Source organism: Cajanus cajan, chromosome 4 (genome assembly GCF_000230855.2).
Source record: "Cajanus cajan strain Asha chromosome 4, NIPB_CcT2T_4, whole genome shotgun sequence".
In the NCBI taxonomy this organism is placed as follows: Eukaryota; Viridiplantae; Streptophyta; class Magnoliopsida; order Fabales; family Fabaceae; genus Cajanus; species Cajanus cajan.
In genome coordinates this window covers 66,674,152-66,686,893 of record NC_138520.1, presented here as the reverse complement: position 1 = coordinate 66,686,893, position 12,742 = coordinate 66,674,152, and positions in this window count along the sequence as shown.

Below are 12,742 nucleotides of genomic sequence, written 5' to 3'. Positions count from 1 at the left end.
AAATTTATCGAAAAAATGTCTTTAAAAATCTTTTCGCATATGTATTTGTTTGTGTTTAATATAAAAACCGTTAAATATAATGCGAGAAATGTGTCGTGATTTGTGTTCATTAGGGAACAATGAGTTTGTGTATTGATAAAGTTTCTGATAAATTTGACTTTTTCTCTCGTGTTGGGTGAAGAAAACGTGGCGTGATTCATGTTGTTTTGGCGTCTATGATAAATTTGCAGCGACTTTGAAATTGAATTTAAAAGAAACTTGACTTTATGGACATTCAAAAATCAAAATAGCTTTAACAGTGAATTTTCTTTATTGCGTTGGATATGTTCTGTAATAAAAAATTTTTACGCCGACAATTAATTATATTTTTTAATTATATTATGTTATTATTAAAGTTAAATATATTTACTATGACATAACACAATTAAGAGATATAATTAATTATTAATGTAAATTTTTTTTATATTAATAATATATAAGTGATTAACTCATATTAATATTTCATCTAAAACTTTTGTAGTATTATTTTGATTGAGGTTGTATTCATCGTGTTGTTAACCGCAACTTTTATGGGGAATGGAAAACGCTATTGTTACATTTTAAGTTGGGGTGGACCTGAATTTTTTATTTTTTTAATAAGCCAATTTTGTAAATATTTAAATATTACTTATGATTTTAACTTTTAAATTTAAAATTATAAATATATAAATAGTTAAACGCAGGTGTATAGAAAATGATTAAACATATAGTATATTTGTATGAGATTATGATTTATTTTTGTGATATTCTTTTCTTCACATATCATATTAAACATAATATTTAAAATTGAACAAAAAGGAGTTCATAATTATAGAAATAACATAAGTCCAAAAAGAGGATATCACATAACATAATAACTGAAAATAAAATATCAACATAAGTGTTTAACGAAAAATAACAATAATGGAAACTAACAATCATTCTAAACGTAAACATATAACATAATTCAAATCCTAATTAAATTTTAATGTCACATTCTATCAGAACATGAACTTAAGACAAGATTTAAGTCTCGTCTTTAACATTCTTAACATCATGTTGAGTCTCACCTACAACAACATTCACATAAAACAAATAAAACAAATACAAGAAATATGAGGAGTGAAAAACATCTTATTTTTACTCATGACGTAAAATATAACCAAATAGTCAAACACACAACAATAATATAGTAACAACACAAATAATAGTGATATTAATTAAGGCATAGTATTGACAATTAGTAACAATAATAAGGCATCATACAAAAGATAATATAACATATTTCATCATGAAAACATTAATGATTCACTACACAATTTCACTTCACACACATAATACCATGGATATGGACTTCGCAGTACACGCATGTGGTGTCAATAAAAATCAAATCTCGATGCATTGCCATAAGACATACATAGAGTAGCTTAGAAGATCATGTTGGGTCATACCTTCATCATACTCTACACTAGGAGGAAATACACCAAGACGCGGTGAGATAGTAGTGTTATGCAAGATACACCCCATGCACTTGAATATGCAAAACTAGGGCTCCCAAACTGGTTATCCCCAAAATCATAGTATCCCCAAACTTTTACATAAAGGGGTACATTCTTTGACAGTGTATTTTGTATCGTACCCATAAAAAACACTTATGCATATGATGCATGTCACACCAGACCCTATGCAATATCATATTATCACAAGTACACAACATACACACATTACTCATATCACTACTAAGCCTCAACTCAAACTTGACATCACGTGACCCTCACATGATCCACACATAAACGCAACACATTATATTCTACAAGAGTCACATGTTCACAATTTAAGTACATAATGTTCACAATATTGCCCAATAACACCTCAACATAAAATCATTTAATCATATGTTAACACCTCAACCATAGTCATTAAGAGGTTAACATCAAACTAAGTATTTGATTTGATAACTTAACTATTATTGATATCATACATTAATTCCTTAGGCATCACTATCACCAAAACACCCTAAGTTGTAGACAATCAACTCACATCAAAACTTATTGACAATTATTCTCTCTCATGATTTCTCTTTCCTAAACATTCATAAGGTTAAAACACTTAGAGGGTAAAGCCATTCATCATCACCATTCACGAACTACATTTTCATAACTTAATTTTCTGTTAATTTTGTTAGAAAACTAAGACAATTATTTACAACTTTTATGTTGATCTCATGAGTTAATTATGCCATCTATTATTTTTAAAAATTACAAAATCGTAACGTTTCAGCCTAAATTCAGCAATTTGAACTTTGCTCACTAGTTTGATTATAACATAAGTTCTAGACCTCCTTTTTAAGTGATTCCAATGACATTGGAAGCTAACATTCAAGGTTACAATTCTTATGCAGATCTCAAAATCTAATTCTAACATTATCATGCCTAGCACGGAGGGGACAAAACCTTCTCTAGAGAACTTGCACCCAGTGTGGTTGAGGTCATGCTTGGTGCGAAACTACATAGTAACAATGTTAAAAAGTACCTGACACGATCCATTTGATGCCTAACGTGATACTAGTTTGTGAGAGACTTGTAGGATGTACAAAAATCGCACATTATAAATCAAAAACTCTAAATCAATCGATAAAATTACTGTATTATACCATCAATGACTCAATTCCAAAATCATTTTCACATATTCCTATATATCCATCTCAATTATCTCATATAACCCAATATGTTCATTACCTAGGGTTCCGTAAGAACCCATGGAAAATTCAAAATCCACAAAATTTGCTAAATTACATGCAATTAAATATACATACATACAAACATATCAACAACATCAATTAGAGCATTGAAGAATCATATGAAAAATAGAAACACAAGTTAAGATCAGAATTTGAGATTGCTCTCTCATACAACACATACATAGGAGAAAAAGATTGAGGACCAATCTCACTATCCAACATATATTCAACGTCCAAGTGAGACTACTCACTCTTCCTTACCTTGATAAGCTTTAGGTGACGATTGTAGAGCTTCGAGATGATCTCCTTCCTATTTTTCAAGCATTTCTTCTATTCCAAAGAGAAGAGTACTACATATAAGAGAAGCATAAACGTGAAATATCAAAAACTTAACCTTTTATAAAAATTTCTCTTTCCCTCTTTTGTTTTTAAAACAAAAACATAATTAAATATTTCCCAATGTAAAGATATATTTTTTAAAATACATTTAATTACATAATTAATTAAAACACACACACACACACATACACACACACATACATATATACATACATACATACATACACACACACACACACACACACACACACACACACACACATATATATATATATATATATATATATATATTATCAAGTATTTTCTATCACAAAATAATTTCACAAATCTTCTTTATTGATGAAAAAACACTCAATTATTAAAATTCTTTAAAATATTTTATAAACACTTTTAATTAATTAAAACATTCCTTTTTTTTTAAATAATTTTAGAAAACTTAGTGTGTTACAATTGTTAGAAACCATTATACAATGAAAAAATGAATCAATTATGGTTACACATTACACTGGAGAGGTGAAGATTCATAATTTGATTTCAAGATTTCATTAGAGTAAGATATATCATGATTTAAAAAATATAAAAAATTATATAAGTTAGAGATAAGGGAAAAAAGATAAAATTATAGACTACTCTTATTTAATATTTTATGCTAATGCTTATGGAATTTTATATAAAAAAAGATTAAAAAATGAAATAAGTCAATAACATATCATACTTTTCTCTTTACATCTAATATCATCGATTTATTTTTCTAAAATTATTGATAAATTTTTGTTGAAAAGTAAAAAATTGATTATTGATTAATTATCCGTAATTATTTTACTTAAATTTTTAATAATTTAATTATATATAAATATATTTATATACTATATAGACTAAATAATACTTTTTTCGTGTCGTCTAACAATTGGGCCTTGGACGATTTCCCCACAAACATGTGCTCAAGGTCACTATTGATTTTAAGAACTTATGTTAACTCATTATATATCTATTATGGAGGGAAGCTGTTTAAAAAATGTTTATAAGGAGAAGGAATTTCTTGTTAAACTAATGTGATTATTCTGACAAATTTCTTAGTGGCAGGAGTGGTTTAGCCACACATGTGAAGGGAAAAGGTGTTGGTGGAGCTGTTGGAGTGTTTGGAAAGGAAATGGAAGTAATTGAGAGTTAAGAGGTGGGAAAGAGTCAATGGCTTGTAACTTAATGAGTTGGTTCTTTCAAATTTGTCTATTTTTATGGTGCTTTGCTTTTGTTGAAGGACACCTGTCACAAAAATGTTGGGATATCATCACTAGATATTAGTGATTTGATTTCCATAGAAGCTTAACCATTAACATATGATAAGTAGACATAACTTTAGTTTTAATTTCTAATGTTGATTGCAATGGAAATAGAAGATGAGCAACTCTTTGTAGCATGGTGCTGTGCTATAAGCAACAACTCCAATGATTTATGGCTAATAGAGATAGCAATTACACCAATCATATGACCAATGACCAAAAGTTTTTTAAGGAACTTGACAAAACCATCATTTCCAAAGTAAAAATTAGGAATGGTGATTTCATTTTAGTCAAAGGAAAAGGGATTGTTGCTATTGAAAGCTTAGCAGGTTTAAAATATATCTATGATGTCTTTGATGGGGTTATTTTTTATGGTACTTGTCTGAGAGATATTTTATGAAAGTTATTTTTATAATTTTATTACAAACATACTCCACAATAATGAGATATTGTCCGCTTTGGGCCTTAGCTCTCACAGTTTTGCTTTTGGTTATCACCCAAAAGGCCTCTCAATCATTGAAGTATGTTTGTATTATATAAGTTGTTATTTGTTGTATTATTTTATCGATGTGAGACTTGTTTGAATCCCAACAATCCTCCTCTCAAACAAGGGACCTAACCTTTCATGCAGCGGAATCTGTCTTTATATGACACATTATATTTTATGAGTTATGAGGGGTTATAGGGTTATTGGTTGTCACAGAATCCAACCTGCGGCTCTAATACCACTGATGGGGTTATTTTATGGTACTTGTCTGAGAGGATATTTTATGAGTGTTATTTTTATAATTTTATTACAAACATACTCCACAATGATGAGATATTGTCCGCTTTGGGCCTTAGCCCTCACGGTTTTGCTTTTTGGTCATCACCCAAAAGGCCTCTCAATCATTGAAGTATGTTTGTATTATTGTTTACGGTGGATTTCGTTTTATGGATCCTTTTTATTCGAACTAGCACGATTTCACGTTTCAATTTATGCGTGTTCGTGACATGACAGAATTGAAGACTTTCAGTGAAAAAATAAAATCGTACAAGTAAGAAATAGAGTTTTCATTAAATGGTAACAAAATTACAATTCGTAAGGGTAACGAAACGTGTTTAGAATGACTACACTACACTAGACTAGATTATGCTATGCTACTCCTAAAAAAGGAAAAAGAAAGGTGGTCGAGAAATCGTACCCAAAGCTGTCTCGTACGCACAGTATGCCTTATGCACAGGCTGCGGAGTGCATGTGAGGTATTGTGGGAATTAGATTTTCGACCCCCTGCTACGAGCATGGCTCGTTTAATTTATAGACAAAGATTTGGGAAAGGTAACTGTTTCAGACGTGCCCCGGAAGTGCATAACCGTTCTAAACTTCCACCTCGACCTTGTGGCTTATTCCCGGGCACGTCTTTGGATAACTGTTGGAACTGCTCATTAACTTCCCCAAACCGTTCTGCAGCCTTTGACACTTATCCCATGATTTACTTCAACCGCTCTTAAATCGTGTCTCCTTTAAGTTCTTCATTCCAAGAGGTTGCGAAGTGTGTTCGTGTATGTCCGGATTCTTGGGATTTCGAGTAACCAACGAAAAATATACTACTCGAGTGTTTCCTGATTTTTCTTGTACTTTGAGAGGTTGCGAGTCTGTGAGCCTTTCTCTTGAGCAGCGTCCTTCCTAGTTCAATAATTTCGAGAGTTTCTCGAAAAGTGTCTTCGTGTCCTTCCTGGTACAATGATTTCGAGAGTTTCACGAAAAGTGTCTTCGTGTCCTTCCTCAGAAACTTCTTTGCCATTTTCCGATCACCTAGGATTTAAAGCACCTCTGTATTTCGAGTGCCTCCGAATTCATTTTTCGGTACCAACAAATGCCCCCCTGGAAAACATTTGTTTCGAAGTAACTGAGAAAGAATGTTTTTCAACGCCTCAACTCTCTTTCTCTGATAAGACCCTAGAGCGTTGTACTCTTCGCGAGAATTAAATGCCCCTGACATCTTTTAATTCTGAATTTCTCCTTTTCGTACCAGCTGCTCCATTTTCTCGGGATGTTATCGAAATTCGTGAATCAACTTCTCCTGAACGTCCTGAGGTATGTTTTGTTGACTTTCGATTTTCCTCGAGCCTTCTCAGCTTTATAATTTCATAATTTCATACTCCTCGAAAGCCTTATTAGCTGCTGATCTGTCAAACATAACGCTACATCTCGGATAAAGCATAACTTCCCGATCATCATCTTTCTTCCTCGAAAGAAAATCGAGCAAACTGTCCCTCTCTTTCGGATACATAGGTTCCTGCTTTTTCGCGAACTCATCTAAGAGCTCTTCCAGTTTTTTCATCCGTAATAAGTTCGACAAATTCCTCTTCGTTCGCAACCAGGTCAGCCATATCGATTTCAAGCACATTACATTGATCCCCATAGAGAGAGGTTCCACATATCCTGCTTGTGTAGCGAATGGATCAGTATCAATTTTCATTTTCTTCTCCTCGAAAGCCAAGCGACCATCAGTAATCGCTTTCTCGACCATATCCCTGAAACGTACACAATTGTTAGTCCAATGACCATACATGTTGTGTTGTGATAATTTTTTTTTTGTTTAAAAGGAGGAATTTTATGATTTTCTGGAAGTATGATTTGCTTATCTTTCAGGGAAATATCGAATATTCTATCGACTTTTGTTATATCGAAACTATATTTTCTATTTGATCCGGCCTCTATATCATTTTCCCCAGGTTTTAATAATTGGCATTGATAGGTTGGCCCAGGTTGCAATTCGGCTAAGTTCACTTCCATTTCTTCATTTAGAGATTCGAAATTATCATCGTTAACGTCCATATTGTCTAAATATGCTACTTTTTCTCTTCGAACAAACTTGTCAATTTTCTCAACCTTTCTTTCTCTGCTCGCATTTGTTCAATTCGTCTCACTTTCTCTGCTAGTTGAGCCATATCTCTTAATTGTTCATTTATAAGTTTCTTTCGAATCGAAAAATCTAACCCAGTGGCGGCAATTTTTACCAACTCATGCTCAGGAATATTCGTGTAACATCGAGACTTTAGTTTCCTAAATCTATTCAAATATTCGTCCAATGTCTCATGATGTTGCCTCTTCATATTCATCAAATCAACTATGCTCACCTTGATTTCCTCTCGAAAAAAGTTTTCGTGGAAACTCCTTTCCAATTGTGCCCAAGTAATAATCGAATTAGATGGTAAAGTCGTAAACCACGTAAAAGCATGTTTGGTTAGTGAACTTGGAAAATATTTCATTTTCAAATATTCATTACCCACTAGGTCTCCACACTCGACTAGATATCTGGCTATGTGTTCTACGGTGGATTCACCTAACTCTCCTGCGAATTTTGAGAATTTCGGGACTTTCATCCCCCTGGGTAGCTCAGATTGGGTAATATAGTCAGGAAAGGCAGATACAAAGTAAGGGTGCTCATTTCGCCCCGTTTCAAATCCGTGCTTATTCAGTACCTTCTCGACTATATGATCCAAATTTTCCTCGACATTTCTCAGAGGTCCCCCTTGATTGAGATTGATACGATTTCTAATTTCTCGAATATTCATCTCATTGATGGTTGGATTTTCGAGGCCGTTCAGATTTACACTCGTATCTCTCGAGAGTCGATTATCATTAATTTTATCTCCTATTTTGCTCATCAGCTCGTATAGGGGTGTGAGTATGTTGTGCATTTGTGTAGACAACAAATTTACCATATCGTGGTTACTATGATCCATTTGTTGTCAAAGGGCTATCATGGCTTCATTGCTTATACCCGTGGGTATATAATTACTTTGTCGAACCAATGACCCTTCTTGGCTTGTGCCAACATGCTGGTGAGGATCGTGCATGATAAAGCTCATTCCATTTGGGACTGCATTATACCCATATGATGATATTTGCATTTGAGGATTGTGCCCAGAATATGGTATTGGCATTTCTACGCTTATGGGCTGGGTACTTCTCCAATTCGGAGGCATTCCCCATGGATGTTCGCGGGTAGCGTTCACCATTTCTTGTGACGCATTCAGAAATCCCGCGGAGTTCGGAATATTTACAGGAGGTGGAGACATTGCCCCCCTGGCTTCATTTGGCACATTTTCTTGATTTGTATTCCGATTTTCTCCATTACCCTGTTCTTCATTAAGCGCATCTCTTCTGCTGGATGTAGACATAGTTCTCTCACTTCTAAGTCTCATAAAAATAGAAGCACACACAAAACTAGTTCAATTAGTTCAATGAAGTTCATCAAACGGGTCCCACTGGGCGTGCCAATTTGTTTATGGTGGATTTCGTTTTATGGATCCTTTTTATTCGAACTAGCACGATTTCACATTTCAATTTATGCGTGTTCGTGACATGACAGAATTGAAGACTTTCAGTGAAAAAATAAAATCGTACAAGTAAGAAATAGAGTTTTCATTAAATGGTAACAGAATTACAATTCGTAAGGGTAACGAAACGTGTTTAGAATGACTACACTACACTAGACTAGATTATGCTATGCTATGCTACTCCTAAAAAAGGAAAAAGAAAGGTGGTCGAGAAATCGTACCCAAAGCTGTCTCGTACGCACAGTATGCCTTATGCACAGGCTGCGGAGTGCATGTGAGGTATTGTGGGAATTAGATTTTCGACCCCCTGCTATGAGCATGGCTCGTTTAATTTATAGACAAAGATTTGGGAAAGGTAACTGTTTCAGATGTGCCCCGGAAGTGCATAACCGTTCTAAACTTCCACCTCGACCTTGTGGCTTATTCCCGGGCACGTCTTTGGATAACTCTTGGAACTGCTCATTAACTTCCCCAAACCGTTCTGCAGCCTTTGACACTTATCCCATGATTTACTTCAACCGCTCTTAAATCGTGTCTCCTTTAAGTTCTTCATTCCGAGAGGTTGCGAAGTGTGTTCGTGTATGTCCGGATTCTTGGGATTTCGAGTAACCAACGAAAAATATACTACTCGAGTGTTTCCTGATTTTTCTTGTACTTTGAGAGGTTGCGAGTCTGTGAGCCTTTCTCTTGAGCAGCGTCCTTCCTAGTTCAATAATTTCGAGAGTTTCTCGAAAAGTGTCTTCGTGTCCTTCCTGGTACAATGATTTCGAGAGTTTCACGAAAAGTGTCTTCGTGTCCTTCCTCAGAAACTTCTTTGCCATTTTCCGATCACCTAGGATTTAAAGCACCTCTGTATTTCGAGTGCCTCCGAATTCATTTTCCGGTACCAACAATTATATAAGTTGTTATTTGTTGTATTATTTTATTGATGTGAGACTTGTTTGAATCCCAACAATCCTCCTCTCAAACAAGGGACCTAACCTTTCATGCAGCGGAATCTGTCTTTATATGGCACATTATATTTTATGAGTTATGAGGGGTTATAGGGTTATTGGTTGTCACCGAATCCAACCTGCGGCTCTGATACCACTGATGGGGTTATTTTTTATGGTACTTGTCTGAGAGATATTTTATGAAAGTTATTTTTATAATTTTATTACAACACATACTCCACAATGATGAGATATTGTCCGCTTTGGGCCTTAGCCCTCACGGTTTTGCTTTTGGTCATCACCCAAAAGGTCTCTCAATCATTGAAGTATGTTTGTATTATATAAGTTGTTATTTGTTGTATTATTTTATCGATGTGGACTTGTTTAACATTTGTCTCGAACTTCTCTTTTGAAGGTGATTTTTCATCATCTTCATTCTCCTCTTGATCATCAAACTTCTTTTGAAGACATGCATCTTTTTGTTCTTCACTTGTATCTTCATTTATAATTGGCTCCTCCTTCTCCAAATTTAAAGCAAAACTTTTGCCTTTCATATGAACATTGAACAATTCTTTGTTGTGTATATCTTTAATCACACAATTTTTATCTTCAAATAACACTTTATAGCCTTTTCCTAATAATTGAGAAACACTCAACAAATTTTGGTTAATATCAGGAACGTATAAAACATCAGATATTAATTTAAAACCTGAATGACTCTTAATAGCAAGTGTTCCTTTGCCTTTTACTGCAAGGTGTGCTCCATTCCCCATTTGAACTTTAGAGATGTTAGTTTTTTATGCAAGGTGTTCTTTGTATTATATAAGTTGTTATTTGTTGTATTATTTTATCGATGTGGGACTTGTTTGAATCCCAACAGAATCAAAGTGGTTACAAGCTACAAAAAATATGGTATGACAATGGAAAAGAATACACAAATGTTGTTTTTGATAAATTTTGAGAAGAAGTTGGAATTGAGGACCAACTCATTGTACCTTACACCCAACAACAAAATGGTGTAAGTGAAAGAAAAAATGGGTGTAAGATAAAATAGAAGTATCATGGAAATGACAAGATGTATGTTGCATGAAAAGTAGTTGCCAAAGAAGTTGTGGGTGGAGGCCACAAACACAACCCTATTCTTGTTGAATAGATTACCTACAAGAGTTTTGCTAAAAAAACTCCATTTGAAGGTTGGTTTGGCCACAAACCAAACTCACAAAATTTGAAAATTTTTAGTTGTCTTTATTTTTCTTTTGTACCATAGTTAAAAGAAACAAATTTGACAAAAAGGAAGAATCATCAGGTTTCATTGGATTCAACAACATTTCCAAAGCTTATAAAATTTTCCAACCACAAAATGGAAACATTCTTGTGAGTAGAGATGTCAAATTCATGGAAGATTATCAATGGAGTTGGGAGGAACCAATAAGGAAGCAAGTGCCAAATATCCCATAATTCTTTGATGATGATGATGTAGATGACATCCCTATTAGACATCCCTATTAGAGGTACAAGATCTTTATCTAAGATTTATCAAATGAGTAATGTAGCTATGGCTTAGAACCTATAGAATTTGAAGAAGCTAAGAAGGATGACAAGCGAGTAAATGCTATGAAGGAAGTGCTAAAGATGATAAAAAAAAATGACACTTGGGAGCTAGTGGATAGACTTCAACACAAGCAACCTATAGGCGTCAAATGAGTTTATAGACTCAATTCAGATGGTTCTATAAATAAATACAAGGCTAGGTTGGTGGTGAAAGGCTACGCTTAGGTGTTTGGAGTGGATTTTTCATAAACGTTTACTCTAGTTAAATGCCTCGATATAATTAGAATGCTACTTGCCTTGATTGCACATAAAGGGTGGAATGTAGATGTAAAATATGCTTTTCTAAATGGTTACTTGCAGGAGGAGATTTATGCAGAGAAACCAGAGGGGTTTCAAATCAAAGGAGAGGAGGAAAAAGTTTACAAGTTGAAAAATGTCTTATATGATCTTAAACACGCTCCTAGGACATGATATAGCAGGATAAATGATCACCTTCAAGATCTTAGATTTGTCAAAAGTCCAAGTGAAATTTCATTACGTATGAATTTTGTAAATACAAATTTAATTATTATTGCTATCTATGTTGATGATTTGCTTGTGACAAGAAGTGATGATAAACTCATACATCGGTTTAAAGTTGAAATGCTCAAAGTATTTGAAATGAAAAATATTGGCTTAATTAACTTCCTTTTGGGAATGGAGGTGAAACATGATCATGGTGGAATCTTCATTTGCCAACACAAATATGCAAGGAAAATACTAAAAAGTTTAATATGAAGGACTGCAAAAGCACTACATGTCCAATGAACCAAAAGGAGAAGTTTTGCAAGGATGATGGAGCTGATAAAGTTGATGAAAAGCATTATAGAATTTTGATTGGTTGCTTAATGTATCTTACCGCAATTAGACCCGTCATTTTGTTTTTTTTTGTAAGTAAACTTTCCAGGATCATGCATTGTGCAAGTGAAGTACATTTTTAAGCTGCCAACGAGTTGTTAGCTAAAGGCACTTCAGACTATGGTGTGATGTACTCTAATTCTCATAATTTTAAGCTTCATGGATATTTTGATAGTGATTGGTTAGGATGTGTTGATGACATGGGAAGCACCTCTGGTTACTGTTTTGCTTTTGGTTCTGGAGTTTTTTCTTGGTGTTCTAAAAAGAAAGATGTTATAGCTCAATCAACTACAGAGCGAGTATGTAGCTGCTATTGCTGTAGTGAATCAAGCTCTCTGGATCAGAAAAATATTGACAGATTTGCATATTGAACAAGAAGAAAGCACACAGATTTTTGTGGACAACTAGGCTGCAATTTCAATTGCCAATGATCTGGTGTTTCATGAAAAAACTAAGAATTTCAAGATAAAGGTTTTTATTCTAACAAAAGTCAAGAGTGAAGGAGAAGTGAAGTTACTATACTGCTAAACAAAGAATCGAAGTGTTGACATTCTAATCAAGGCACTTCCAAAAGCCAAATTTGAATGACAAAAGCTTGGAGTTTGCAGTTCCAAAGTCAAGGAAGAGTGTTGAAGACGTGACTGTTGGAAGCTGTT